Source organism: Strix uralensis, chromosome 5 (genome assembly GCF_047716275.1).
Source record: "Strix uralensis isolate ZFMK-TIS-50842 chromosome 5, bStrUra1, whole genome shotgun sequence".
NCBI lineage: Eukaryota > Metazoa > Chordata > Aves > Strigiformes > Strigidae > Strix > Strix uralensis.
This window is the reverse complement of record NC_133976.1, coordinates 27,589,817-27,604,446: the sequence shown is the minus strand read 5'-3', so window position 1 is coordinate 27,604,446 and position 14,630 is coordinate 27,589,817.

The following is a 14,630-nucleotide window of genomic DNA, read 5'->3' as shown; positions in this document are numbered from 1 at the left end:
CATCCTGAGCGTTGGTGACAAAATGAATGAATGAGAGTGGGAGACATGCCCAGAGTTCCTTCTAAAGTTTATACAAAAGCAGAGTGCAACCTGTTTCCATAGTTCACCACAGAAAAAATAACTTCTGACTAATCTATTTGAATAATATATTGCTTACCATATTTAATGTAGTATGCCAAGTTTTTTCAGTTACGTTCTCAACCTTTGTTGTTGTAGCCAACAATATTGTCTTACAGAGTCCATTCATCTATTCAAAGTCTACAACTCTAGTTATTTATAGCATAAGACCCAAAGGATGTATATATTACATGCAAAGTGTAATCAAAGCCAAACATACATCTAAGCAGTCTTACCTGCTGCTGTTTGATGTATTTGTCCAGTCTTGTCTAGATTCTGGTCCCACTGAAAGCAAAAGCAAAATATCAGTGATGTCACTGTTGTGTTCTTGATGGAAATTTGATGGTCCATCTAACATGTGTCCTGATCCAATGTCAGGGGAGGTTTTGATATGATCTCAAGAGTGAGATTAAGACACAAACGAGGTCAAATGCCGTACCCCCAAAACAGTTTTTGTTGTTAAAAGTGAAGAGTGGTAGCAATAGGACAGAATGGAAGGAAAAGACAGAAATCAAGGAAACATCCAGAATAGAGTAACAAGAATAGTGACCACCGTGGATCCAGCAGTGTCCCATTGGCCCTCAGTCTTCAGTTCTTCGGTGGTGGGTGCACACAGATCTAGCAGCATCCCATTGGTCCTCTTCGGTGGTGGGTGCACCCACAGCAAAGTTCTCCATTGCCTTTTAACCTCATCTTATCAGCTGATTTGCATACTAGACAAGGAGAGGCAGGTATTCCATGAACTCATTTCCATGAGCAATCAAATCGGTGGTCGTGCTCTCCCTGCCTACCTTTGTTTTTGCCTCAGTTCCCACAGATCTGCTGACTTCATGCTTCTTGAGCAATCATCCTCTTCTGGGGCAAAAATAATCACCTCTTATCAGTTCTTACCACCTCCTCACTGGTGAAGTCGCAAAGTCGTTTACAAGGAATGCATGGCATCTGGCGTACACAATAGAGCCACAAAGTATTGGGCTTACACAATGGAGCCAGTGATCAGCAGTCCTTGTGCTTGATGAGAAACACCTGCTTTCACACAGTCTACCTCTTTGAGGCTTATCTAAGGAGTTTGTCAATACAACTGCAAGGGAGTGGGAGGGTTCATCCTTCGATACACTCCTGCTTCCTTGGCTGACATTCCTTAGACTAATTACAAAGGCCACAGCTGGTCCTTGATGAACGTTGAGGCAGTACTGACATCACCCAGTGACTCACAGCACACACAAGCAAGCTTTGAGACAATCATTTGACACTTCAGTCTCTCACAACATGGAAAAATGTAGTTATATTTCTAAATCCGCTCATTTTGTTCTTTTTTATAAGGATATATATAAGATGCATATAATAACTGAAATACTTTTAGCCTGATTTCCTAAAGACAAAAAAAGCATTTGCATCTGTCTTTTCTGTATGTCCTTTTCTGCCTTCCTAATAATTTTTCCATTTTTTGACCAGGGTTCAGATTTCAGAGAAGAATTGAGGTCCTGAGCATGTTTAAGTTCTTACAAATCTGGTTATGACTGATCCCTAAATAGAGGAGAGACATCTCCATTACAGAGCGAAAGGCTGATGACTTTTGCCTGGCAGTCTGTGGGCAGCTCGAGGCAGGTCCCAGCCCACACTGGACGGCAGGTGTGTGGGGTATGACATGAGGTCTGTGGAAGCAGGTGTGGGGAAGGCTGGGGACACACAGAACCATGAGAAACCACACATTGATGTGCTCACTGCTTAGGCAGCAATTTGTTTATAGATGTTTCCTTTTGGTAGCCTCTTAAAATTTGGCCATATTCCTGGCTCAGTGACATCTAAGGGCTACAAACTGTGCTGATCTGAATGCATGGCTGTTGCCAGCTGAACTGCCTTCTGATCAAGTGCATAACCCAGGAGTCCTCAGTGACAATGGACTGGAGCCCATCTGGAACATCAGGAGGTCTCTTGAGGCATGATACGGCACACAGGATGAGGGCACCCTCTGTCACCATGGCTGGAAGCATGCAGAATGGCAGCAGTTGTGGGGCACCTGTCTGAGCTGGCTCGGGTTCTTGTCTAAGGATGTGGCATAGGGATGCCAACTCACTGTGAAGTTAGTCTTTAATACTGGTGTGTCTGGTGTGAAGAGAATACATAAGAAAAGACACACTGTCCTGAAGATTTGTCCTTAGTCACAGCATTTACAAGCTGGGTATAACTTGTGCTCTGTAAGCATGGTCCACACCTAGTTGGTTTGATAAGACTGATACAGGCGAGTCATACATTCTCCTGAAAATTCAGCCAGTGAAGAACAGAGTAATCCAATGAAGAGTTTAGTCTGGGAAAAATTCAGGTTTGGATTTATCATTTTCAGAAAAGAGAAAAAACCAAGAACAGCTCTCTTCAGAACTGTTAAAGTTTGGAAAGAGTAAAAGCAAATGCATAATTAGTTTTCTCATACTTCCATGCTTTGCTTTGAAAAGTGAATTGATCTCTTTGAGGAACATCTAATTGAGTAGTACACCTTTTTAAACAAAACCTATGCTCTTTTACTCCTTGGTTTGATGGTATGCTTCACAGATACATCCCCACTCAGTTAATATTCATGGTTCTTTGCTGACAACTTGATGAGTGGGTACCCATCTACACAGAGCTGTAACTCAGCATGCAAGCTGACAAATAATGAAGGGACCTAAGTGCTGGGCTTTTGCTCAACATAAATGAAGCTTGGAGTTTGTAGTGACAGTGCTGACAGAGCCTGGAAAATACCTGTGGTAATGGCTCTAAATCAAGAGCTATGGTCCTGGTGAGTTTCAGAAGAAATTTCATTAGTTTGAGGGAATGAGCACAGAAAAAGAAAAAAAAAGCAAACTCTCTCGTAACAGATTAGCAGTAAGTGTACGACGAGTCTGGAGGGGAACTCTGCAACATCTTCTTATACATAATTATGATACTTTCAACAGTGAGAGAAAATTCGTGTGACCACTTTCACTATTCCATCAATTCTCATCATCAGATTAATCTGAAAATGACTTCAGTACTCCACACAGAGCTCCAAACTGAGTACAAGTTTTTGTCACAGTAAAGGAGTGATTTATTTTTCTGATGCAGTCTTTGTGAGGCATTCCTTGGAAGTTTCTTCCTCTTCTACATTTTTGTACATAAGGGGTAATGTGACCTATTTTATTTGGAAATGTAGAGGCTGCCTGGTGTTATAGCTCAAGGAAGTAAATAGCTTTAACACAGATTGTCTATGTCATTTATCTTCTTGATAGCAACATGCCTTCTGAAAATGAAAATATTGCCAAGCAATGATCCTTTTTGTGTCTCTCTGTGGAAGAAAACTTACTTAGATCAAAATAATCAACAACTTAACTAAATCCTTTAGTATCAATTGTCTGGGGAATAAAAAGGACTATTATCATACAATAAACCCCCCCTCTCAATTGGAAAAGCACTCAACTTCAACCAAACAGCATATATTGAAGTCTGGACTGATTTCAGTGAAAGAAGACACGGCTGTAGCAAAGTCTGAGCAAAGGAGAAATCTGTTTTAGACGCTTTTCTGAGACAGCTGGGGAAATATCTTGATGGACCCAGGAACCTGATGTGAATATCAGCTGCCCCAGGTGGCTGGGCAAGGTTCTACTGAACCTTCTCCTGGAAGGTTTTATTGGTCAGATCAGGCAATTGGTGGCCAAAAATACTGCCCTGGAAACTAAAATTAAAGGCAGAGTAGGAAGAAGATGCTTGCTTCTGAATTTCATACCATTTATCTTAAGGTAAATTAAATTAATTGTAAAATACTGATAAACAAAGTCTGAAATAGACTAATGTTTACTGAATAATACTGTAAAATCATCTAGAAATCCAGAAAAGATCATTCAAATTATGGGCTTAATTGTTTTATTAGTCAGTAATGAATTTTGTAGAGGTAGTGGAAATAAGTTATTTTTTACTATTGCTAAGTAAATATCATGTTTTCTGGCCAGAGTCCATTCATTATTATTAAATTATGTTTTAAATGATTTTGCACATGATAAACGTATATAAACAACTACAAAGCCTTTCATAGAAATATTTTTCAAACAAAAGGAATGATAAGGCTATACTGTACACTTGCAATATAAGTAAAGGGGTATCTTTTGAAATTTCTGAAGCTAGCTAAGGTAAAACTTAAATAGGTACCTAAAATAGGTACCTAAAAATAGGTACCTAAAAGCATTATATAAAGGTGGATTTTTTAACAAGAAGAATGAACATAGAATTTTGACAAATGTTCATGTTAGTTCTTTGTGCTGGTTTTGGCTGGGATAGAGTTAATTTTCTTCACAGTAACTAGTATGGGGCTATGGTTTGGATTTGTGCTGAAAACAGTGTTGATAACACAGGGATGTTTTCAGTACAGCTGAGCAGTGCTTACACAGAGTCATGGCCTTTTCTGTCTCTCATCCCACCCCACCAGCGAGGAGGCTGGGGGTGCACAAGAAGTTGGGAGGGGACACAGCCAGGACAGCTGACCCCAACTGACCAAAGGGATATTCCATACCATATGACGTCATGCTCAGCATATAAACTGTGGGAAAAAGAAGGAAGGGGGATATGTTCAGAGTGATGGCATTTGTCTTCCCAAGTAACCATTATGCATGCTGGATCCCTGCTTTCCCAGGGATGGCTGAACACCTGCCTGCTGATGGGAAGTGGTGAATGAATTCCTTGTTTTTCTTTGCTTGTGTGTGCAGCGTTTGCTTTATCTATTAAGCTGCCTTGATCTCAACCCATGAGTTTTCTCACTTTTTCTCTTCTGATTCTCTCCCTCATCCCACCAGGGAGGAGTGAGTGAGCAGCTGGGTGGGGCTTAGTTGTCGGCTGGGATCTTGTAGTAGAATACTCACTAATTTAATTAAACTCAGTGCAATATTTTTTTCATGTGTAATACCATCTGTGGTATCTTTTGTATACTGAAAATCTGAAAGAAAATCAGGATTCTTTCTTTGCAGATAGAGTGACAGAAATACTCCTGAAGGCTGACGTTAAGAGATTTCCAGTAATGAATGGCAAATGAACACAAAAAACCCCACATGTCGCTGTCTGCCACTTCAGATGGCAAAAGGAAGAGTTTTTTGGCTTCTAGCATGTAATCTTCAGAACAGTGCTTAGTTCTCTGTTTCAAAGACATACTAAAATTAGCAGAGGTTTTTATTTCTGCTTATATACATTGGAAAGCCAAATATCACAATTAGGCTTTCTCTGCTAAGGTAAAAAACCCTCACTTTTTCCTAGGAAATGTTAGTAGCCTGTGATTAAATATCATAGTGCTTTGGGTGATAGTGACAAGAGAATAAACATTTAGTAGAGAGCTGCATTGCTGATAATCCTGGTAAGTTTGAACATGCAAACTTCCTCAGTTTGTAAACTCGAAGGTTATAAAACCCTGGCCTTAATAAAAACAGAAATTAACTATGAGTGATTTGTAAATCGCAGCATACAAATTACACTGCACGAAGAGCTGAGATATGCAAATATAAGTCATATAAAAACCAATGTCCAATAAATAAGTAAGCAGAGTTCTCTGCTATGTTCTTAGCAGTTTCTTGATTACATCATATCAAATTCATTTTCAGGGATATAACTAGAAAAAACCAAGTATATGGCATCTCTAATTTAGTTGTTTATCCCAGTTTCAGATCTGTTCCTTCCCTGGTGCCATTAGAATAAGAAAGCATGATACATAATGAGATGTTGGAAAATATCTCCTCAGAGCTTTGCTAAAGATACTAATATTTATTGAAATATGCTTTATGTTTTCTAAGGTACTTTTACCTCTGTACCACTGTAGACTGAATAAGTTTTACTGAGCAAAAGTCTCCATGGAGTCTGATAATGAATACATTATTGCTCTAAGCACAGTTGAAAAGGAAGATCCAAAAATAGCTTCCATCTTTACCTGGAGTGACAGCATCAATATTCAATCCCTTTTTCTTCAACGTCACACTATTCTGTTCATGCCACTATTAATGTATGGCCTTTATGTCTTCTGAAAAACTAACAGCAATGTTTTAAACTGTTCTAAACGAGGAACATTTACCATATGCCGTAAAAGAAGTCACTGACCTTGTGATTTGAAATGAGCTATTGTACATTAGTTGAACAGTATTGTTGCTGGAGCCCTGAAAACCCTTTAAATATATTTTTTCCTTAATTTCATGGCCTACACTTCAAATATAAAATAGCACTGAAAATATATCTTTTCTATAAAACAATAGAAATAGGAAAGCTTTTGAGGAAGATTTATATTATCAGGGATTCACATGAACATACCTGTAATTTCAATTGCTGCCCCAGGAAATATGTTTGCAGAAAGATGGTTTAACTGGTTGACAGGCAATTATTCTTTGAAAAATGTAGACTAATTAGACAGTTCTTCTTTGTCATAGATATTCAGCTATTGTTCTCTGCAGAGTGTCACGCTGACAGACATATTGCCCCATTTATAGTCTGGTGACAAGGAAAAGCTTTTAAAACAAATTACAAATGCTGATATTATTTAGAAGACACTTTAATTTATCAAGAATTAATGTTACTTTAATTACTTAGGGAAAACATAAACTTTTACAAACAGAAAAACTTGCCTGTGTTCACAGGCAGTGGTTCTGCTGGCACCAGTGGTGCTATTCACATGAATCAAATGACTGTACGCTACAGTGATTTTTTTGCCAGATCTGTGGGTGGTTCTCATTTATTCTGAAATAGAAACTATATTGCTATATTTTTCTTCTCACTCTCCCTCCTCTGTGAGAAGTATAACAGGAAATCAACAGCTGAACTGAATTTTTCTTATTTTACTTTTGGTTTGGTTCAACTCAGACCCACAGGACCCCTCCAAAGATGTGATGCATTTCACTTGAGAGGATATCACCTCGCTGAGCAATAGGCACCAGACTTAGCTGAACACCTGTAACACTTGCCTATCAATCGAGAGCTGTAGGCAGTTCAGATCAACTATGATTTACTGACTAATGAAGTAGCCTCCTAGGCTAAATTAGGATCATATTGCTGGGTGCTATGGATACCCTTCCTTAACATTTTTATTCCTGCATTCATAGGTCTCACAGAAACCAGGACTTTCCTTGTGTCAGGCACTATATACTACATAACACTTTGTAGTTGCCACAGCTGATTTGCAGTGAAAGAAAAATGGACGAAGGTGCAGAAGAACAAGCTCATTGCATGTCAAGTCATTGCCAGAGCTAGGCTGATGCTAAATGCAGTATATCTTGCCTGCTAAAGTGCCTTAAACAGAACAATCTATGTTTACAGAATTTTGGTTTCTTGATGAGACATTAGGGGTTGCAATAAACTCATATTTTGCCCTCCAGTACGTCAGGATTTTGTACAGACTTAATACTAGGATGGAAGATTCAGGGCCACTGAAAACAAGGCCTTAGAATCTCTTTCCCATCTTGAATACATCTTTGTTTCCATGGAAGTCTCAAGTAAATCTTATCTAGTAAATATGATGCATTTTCTTGCTAAGCTAATGTCTGGTGAATGCCAAGATATAAAAAAGTTGAGCCAGGCATAGTCTATAAATATTAATAGAACAAAGTACGAATATTAATAGAAAAAATTTACCAGGTTCACTAGCACTGAGTGCAGTAATGCAATCTGTAAATGCTGCTTGGCAATAAAAAAGCCCGTTAGGCTGAATTAGTTGCCATCTTTCTCTATTTTCCTAGTCTATCCAGACAGAGTTGCTATTAAATAGCATATTTTTCAAGTTCTTTATCAAAAGAACTAAAGCAGGGTCTGAACTGAACATTCAAATGCAAATCACAGGGGAAAATGTTGAATTCAGGCCTGGATCTAAATGTATCACTGCAGTCTTGCTTCTAGATGGAAAATATAGCAGTTTCAGGTTTGGGTCTTTTGGACATGATCACCTGAACAGCTCTCTTCCAGCTGAAGCTTCTCTTCTTTCCCTCCCCACCAGCACCACCCACACTGCCTCAAGCCATGCCCAGTTGATCTAAGGTGAGAGGATGAAGCTGCTCCCTTTCCACTGTCTTCCTTTCCCTTTCCTTCTGCTGGGGAAAAGCCTCTCTGTGATCCTTCATTTACTCGCTCTCACCAGCTGGCAAGGAAGATGGATTTAGACATAAGCAAAGTATGTGCTTCAAAGGCTGCCCTTCTGTCTTCCAGTCCTCAATCTCTATTTATGCTCTTTCTGAAGTTCAGTCATAGGAGGAACATGCCATACCAATTTTCTGTAGTGTCCATGATCAGAATGGCTGAAATTTGGATGAGATTTTGCAGTGAGGTGCACATACAAAGAATCTCATCATCTTCAGTGAGATTGCTCAGAGAAGGAAAGTGAAACATAGGCAAAACCCTTTCAGGAATGAGAGTGGAGGAATAATGCTATAGAAGAAAAGATGATTTTGGAAACATAACATTTTATACTTTCAGGACATGTAGAATATTTTAGGCCTTACAAAGCAGTCTTCAAAATATATAATACTGTATGTAAAAAACATTCCAGAAGGAAAGCTGTATGATATTATACCCAAATCTTTCACCTACATCCCTGTAAGTCTCCTGTCAAACATGGAAATGGATATTACAACAGAAAAATACTTTCTGGAATATCCAGCATTGTCTCTACAAGAGCACATGAACATTCATTTTATTCTAAATTAGGAATTCTGCCATTCCTAAAAAAAGCCTGCTCTCCCCTCATGCATGAATAGGGAAAGCACTGCCCCAACACATTTATATCTTGTGTCAGATCCTTTGGCCTCTATTGACAAGGTAAATATTTGTGTTCAACCATACAGTCATATAGCAAGCATTCTCCACAAGAAAAATGCCCATTGCAATGGACTGTTTTCCTTCCTGTCCTCCTTCCCTGCTTTTAAATTTCCTCATTTCCCTTCACTTTCTCTTTTTTCCTTTCATTTTGTACTTTTCCTCTCTTTTTTTAAAAATACTTTTTCATTCTTCATATTCTCTCAAGCCAGAGAGGTGAATAAAAAAGTTAAGAAATATGAACTAAACAGTGTGGACAGTGGCCTATAAAGATATTAATTTAGATCAACCTTTTTAAAAGTATTTGGGCACACAACCCTATCTTCCTTTTTTTTTGACACTGTATAGGTATTCTTGAGTATATAGTATAGGAGGCCAGCTATTTGGTCACTTGTAACATGCAGTCATGCTACAGGGACTCAGGAAGGTCCAGTGTTTTCCATTTATGGAATGGTCTTAGTTTTAGCTTTTAATTTAGAAAATAATAAAAGTCGTAACTTTTTAAAAAATAATAATGTATCATCTAAATCTCCATAGACTGATTCAGTATACCCACAGATGAGTGTCTGTCATTGCAGAATAATACCTGTGCTGAACCTGGGGGCTTGCGAGACATAGATATTTTTGAAGTTTAACCTGACTTGTGTACGGAATGTCTGCCAATACCTTGCTAGTGGAGTATGCAGCTTAAACTTTTAAGAAGCACTGCAGTTTTCTGCTTGTTTACTGTTACCCCAGAGATTCCTTTCTACTCTGTTTTCTCTTCTTCAGCATGTTTTCTCCTTTTTATATGACCTGTCAAGTCATCTTTTCTTTTTCTGCTTTGTTTTTGCTGTTTTCTGTGATTATTTTGTGCTTTCCTTTCTGAGCAGTCCTTCTTTCTCCCTAATTTTTATGTGTTGCTAGATATACCAGGGATAATTCAATCAAATACACATAGGGATCTATTTTCCTTTGAAATGTCCTTGGAAATCTTCACCTGCAAGTCCAGGAAAGCTCACTCATGACCTGTATTTTAGCTGCCAGTTCCATGAAGGTGTCTAAAGTACCATAGAGCATCTCAAATAGCACTAAATGCCTATGTTTCAGGAACTGAATTGTACTTACTATCTCCTCGTCAACCCATAGTGGGTTTCACCACTGTATTCTACTCTTCTATTAATCTTTTTTTTTTTCATTTCTTAAAATCCCACCTTAGGTTATCTCGTCCTCTTTCCCAAAGAACTCCTCCTAGCAGAAGTGTGTCCCTCAGGACCTCGTCTCAGACTTCTGTCAACAACAGCCTCTTTGTGTTAGGAACATCATCTCCAACCTCTTCCTTCCTCAGACAGTCCCTTGGTGATCACAGCTGTGTGCTCCCATCAAACTTCTGCCTCCATGCAACGAAGACAAATATAGGACAGAGAGAGAAGATGAAAATTTTGTTCAAAATACAGATGAAGCTGAGTTTTTTAAAAATTTCAGTGTATGAAAAATTATGAGGAGAATGCTAAGTGAAAAAGTAATCTTTACTTACACAGAGTGACAGCCATTGCCCCCTTGATACTTCTTTTTTGAAGTTTGACTGTTTGGAAGAAAAAGGATTCCTCAAGGAGATTCAGACAAGCAGCCTGAAATAGCAGAGCCACTGGGGAATAGGAAGCAGACAACCAGTTGTTTGTTTTAGGAAGGAATGGAGGAGAATTAAAGAAAATTGTGTTTGAGACTAAGAACAGCAAACTGAAAACACATTGCACCTCCTCTCCTCCAGGGATTAACTGCCCTTGGCTGATAAAAGAAAATGAAGCCTGTAAACATTTGTAGGCCTAAATGTGCACAGCACTTTCTTACACTTCAGGAGTGGTGAGGAAGCAATGAAATTTGCTAAATGCAGCTGCTGTCAATATTTAGCATACATAAGGGGATGATTCATCCAAGTAGAATGATGGTTTCCACAGTGCTAAATGAATGAATGAACTACTAGTAATGGGCTGTTTCAGTCTAAAAAAACCCAAAACATAACATTCAGTATGCAACTCTACTGTTAATAAGAACCAGAGCATGTCCATGAGAAAAAAAATAAGTATTTACTACCTTTCCCAACATTTCTTTTCTACAATGATGCTTTTATTATTTTCCATTCAGTTCAATGTGACACTTCTGCATAATCAAGGGAGGTGTTGAGGGGCAATTTCAGCACAGGGATTTGGGAGAAACATTCACATTCATGGCACACCCAGTCTTGAAATTAAAACAATATAAAGCAGAAAGAAATACCTGGCTTGTCTTAGTGCGTCCATGAAAAATATACAAAGGGAGCACTTACATGCCTTCATGTTATGTCTGGTCCCACACAGTTCTCCCACAACTTCTGTTAGCAATTTTTAATAATGTTTGCCATTGATGTGAAGACAGAGAGTTAGGTCACTGTTGTGCCTTGTGATGAGTCTGCACGAGGCTCACTTGTACTGTTTCATAGACTTATGGCTCAGATCAGATATTCCAATGCACTGTTACAGCCAAGGCTAAAGATAATGCTGTAAGTAGCTGTAATGAGTAGGGTGTAAAAATTATTCATTTTTGGAAGCAAAAGACACCTTGGGTGCTTGGCTATGGAGCTCCACCTCATCTGGGTCCAGCTTGCCCGCATAACTGAACATTTACTGTTACACCCTCCCTGCAAAAGAACTAGTTTTTTTCATTTGCAGTGACTGAGCTAGCCGTCTGTGTATTAATTTTTACAACATTATTCCCAGGATAAATTTTATAACCCCTATGTTCAGTATGTGTTTTTATAGTATGAAATATATGAGTCACATAACAGCATGGTCCTTCAGCTATATTCTGAATCCTGCAATGTATAATTAACTTTGCAATCATTAATTAAAAATGTAATTACTGCTTATGATATATGACCATAATATAATAAAGACAAATTTTTACTTGACTATAAAAGAGAAATGAAGATACTAAGAATAATTCTGCAAATTTTAATATAATACTGCAAATTTTAATACAATACTTAACTTACTATTCTGCTTGGCAACATGCTTCCAGCAGATAATTTTACAGTGCATATATATAAATAACAGTCTTCTAACTCATTCTCATGGCCTTTTATCCCCTGCTCATCCCCGTAATAAAAGGAACAGGAGGAGAGACTTTCAAAACTGTTTCAGTAGCTTAACATCCTAACTCACATCAAAAACTAAAAGTTCTCACCAATTTCAAAACCATGTACCAGCATTCAGGTGGCCTTATACTTCAGCTAATTACTCTTTTTAGCAGAGCATATGAGGGAGAACCAAGCTATATATCTTCTGAGCTGGGCTGGCCCCTGTGGAACCATCTGCAGCGTTGATGCTCTGTACTAACACAGCTGTCAGGACTGGTGCATAGATGCCCAAACCCAGAGCTGCAACTGGCTTTGCACGAGACATCGGTTAAATTGTATGCTGAAACTTTTAAACAGAAACATGTGATAAGAAAGTAGTTTGGTAATCACCAAAAGTTTCCATTTGCAAGTTGGGAGAAGAAAAAGCATATTAAAAACTGACTGAAATGTTTCACTGACTAAATCATATCTCTAAAGAATTCATATGCAGATCTCCCTCCTGATTCTTCTGGCAGGCAGCTTATTTAAAAGTATTCAAGATTTTGAAATTCTTAGTTTATGACAGCACTTCAGACAACAACCATAAGTAATTATGGTCACACACATGGATAAAGGCCATTGTCAGCCCTATTAGTGTCAGACAGTGATGCACATTGAAAAGCAAATGGGTCTTTAGTTAGTCCCTTTGCTCCAATGGCAAACTGAGGAGTTAATGGTTCCTGGAAAGTATTTTGAGATCTGTTAACTGAGAGCTCTACCTAGCTCTAGATAATATTATTAGCATTAATTGTAATAGTAAAAAACATAGCAGCAGCCAGTCAGTAAGAATGCCAGTATGCAACTAAGCGGGGAGTCACTGTCAGATCCCCCCAGCACACATGCGCTCATGCCAAATAAAAAACAACACCATTTGTTGTGAATGTCTTGTGGTTTGAATGTCTGCTAACTCTGAAAGCATCAGATTTGAATTATACAAATGACCCTCAGTCTTCTATTTCAACCCCCCCAACTTGTTCTATGCATCAGAGATCTTTAAAAGATAAATCTGAAAGATGCAGTTGACATGAGAAATGTGCTAATAGCTAATTGAGGTACTCACAAAACAAGACTGAGCCTGCTGAGCTAAAGGAGGCAGAACTGATGCTCAGGTTCTTAACAATGCATAGAAAGAAAATGAGGCTGCTAGAAAACATTTTGTTACTCAGGGAGTGGTAGATTTTCTCACCACCACAGCAGGGAAAATAGATTCAAAGGGAAGAGGGAACTCTCAGTTTTGGATTACTGAAGGAGATATAGGGGAGCCTTAAGAAACCAGACCTGGATCTCTTATTTTCTTTTTAGCTCTGTGCCCCCAAACTTTTACCTATACCTTTATTTCTTGACTGAGGGAAGGCAAAAGGCAATGTGGGTCGTATCATTTGCTATGGGTTTAGGAGAAATCTTTGCTGGGCATTCACTACAGTTGTGGATAAGTGTTTGCATGTGACGTGTGGAGTAACGACTTTACAACCAGTAAGTTTATAAAGAAGGTATGCTTATTCAGTGCTGGGTGCACGGGGGATTGCTTCTCCACAAGCGTGCACATTTTGAAGCGAAAAGCAGCTCCTTTCTATAGCGTAAAGCGTTTACATATTCATTATAATCCCGAGAATAAGGAGAGATATTACAATTAGTTTTGAGAAATCATTATCATAAATCCCGCCCCAAGTCCCTCCTTGTTGCGCCTGCGCAGTGGCTCCTGGTGGTCTTGGGCGGGGGTCTTCAGGATGAAGATTGAAGGTGCCTCCTCTTCCTCTTGTGACTTTTCACCCAATTAGGTCTTTTCAGCATGACAATTTAGCATTCCTTGAATCCCCGTTCCTTATCTTGGGACTCAGTAGTTGCAGCTCCTCCCTTATCTCAAGAGCCCCTCCTCCTGAGAGCCCATCCTGCTGAGAGCCCTGCATCTATTTTGTTAAGGTTCCTCACTTCACATGTTTGTCTGTCTGCACGTGGCACTTAAGGATATGGTTTAGTGGTGGACTTGTGTTAGATTTACAGTTGAACTCGATGATCTTAAATGATTTCCAACCTAAATGATTCTATGATTCTATGGCTCTATGATCTGTTTACCTTTGCTGCATTCCTGATTTCAGGTCATGTAGCATGAGCACATCCACGTCCTTTTCTATGGCTGGCAGTACTGAAGTGCTCCTGCTGAAGAAGATAGCTCTTCTGCTCTGTTGGTACACAGTGCCCATACTCACTTTCCAGATCAGTTTCCATTAGGCAGAAGAAGGACAAACAGCAGGAGGGGTCTGCCATTAATACCAGTGCACTGAGACTGAGATCTGCTGAGTGATGGCTGGTATTTTTCTGCTGTGCTACATGGAAAGGAGTGGAACAGCTCAGACCAGGAATGGTGCACTGGGATTAACTTGAAAACTTTGAATCCTTCTCACTGTCTCATGTAAGTTGTTGGTGATTTTGGCCTAAGAGTTATTTGTATTAAATACCAGTGACCTTCACAGTTCATAGCTTCTGTTGGCTGAGCTCACTGAAGTTACTGAAGGCAGCTTCAGCACGCATTTCTCCCATGCCTTTCCAACTGCTGCCTCCCCTTGCCTCCCTCCTTTAGAGGCTCCCTGTTTTCATACCATCC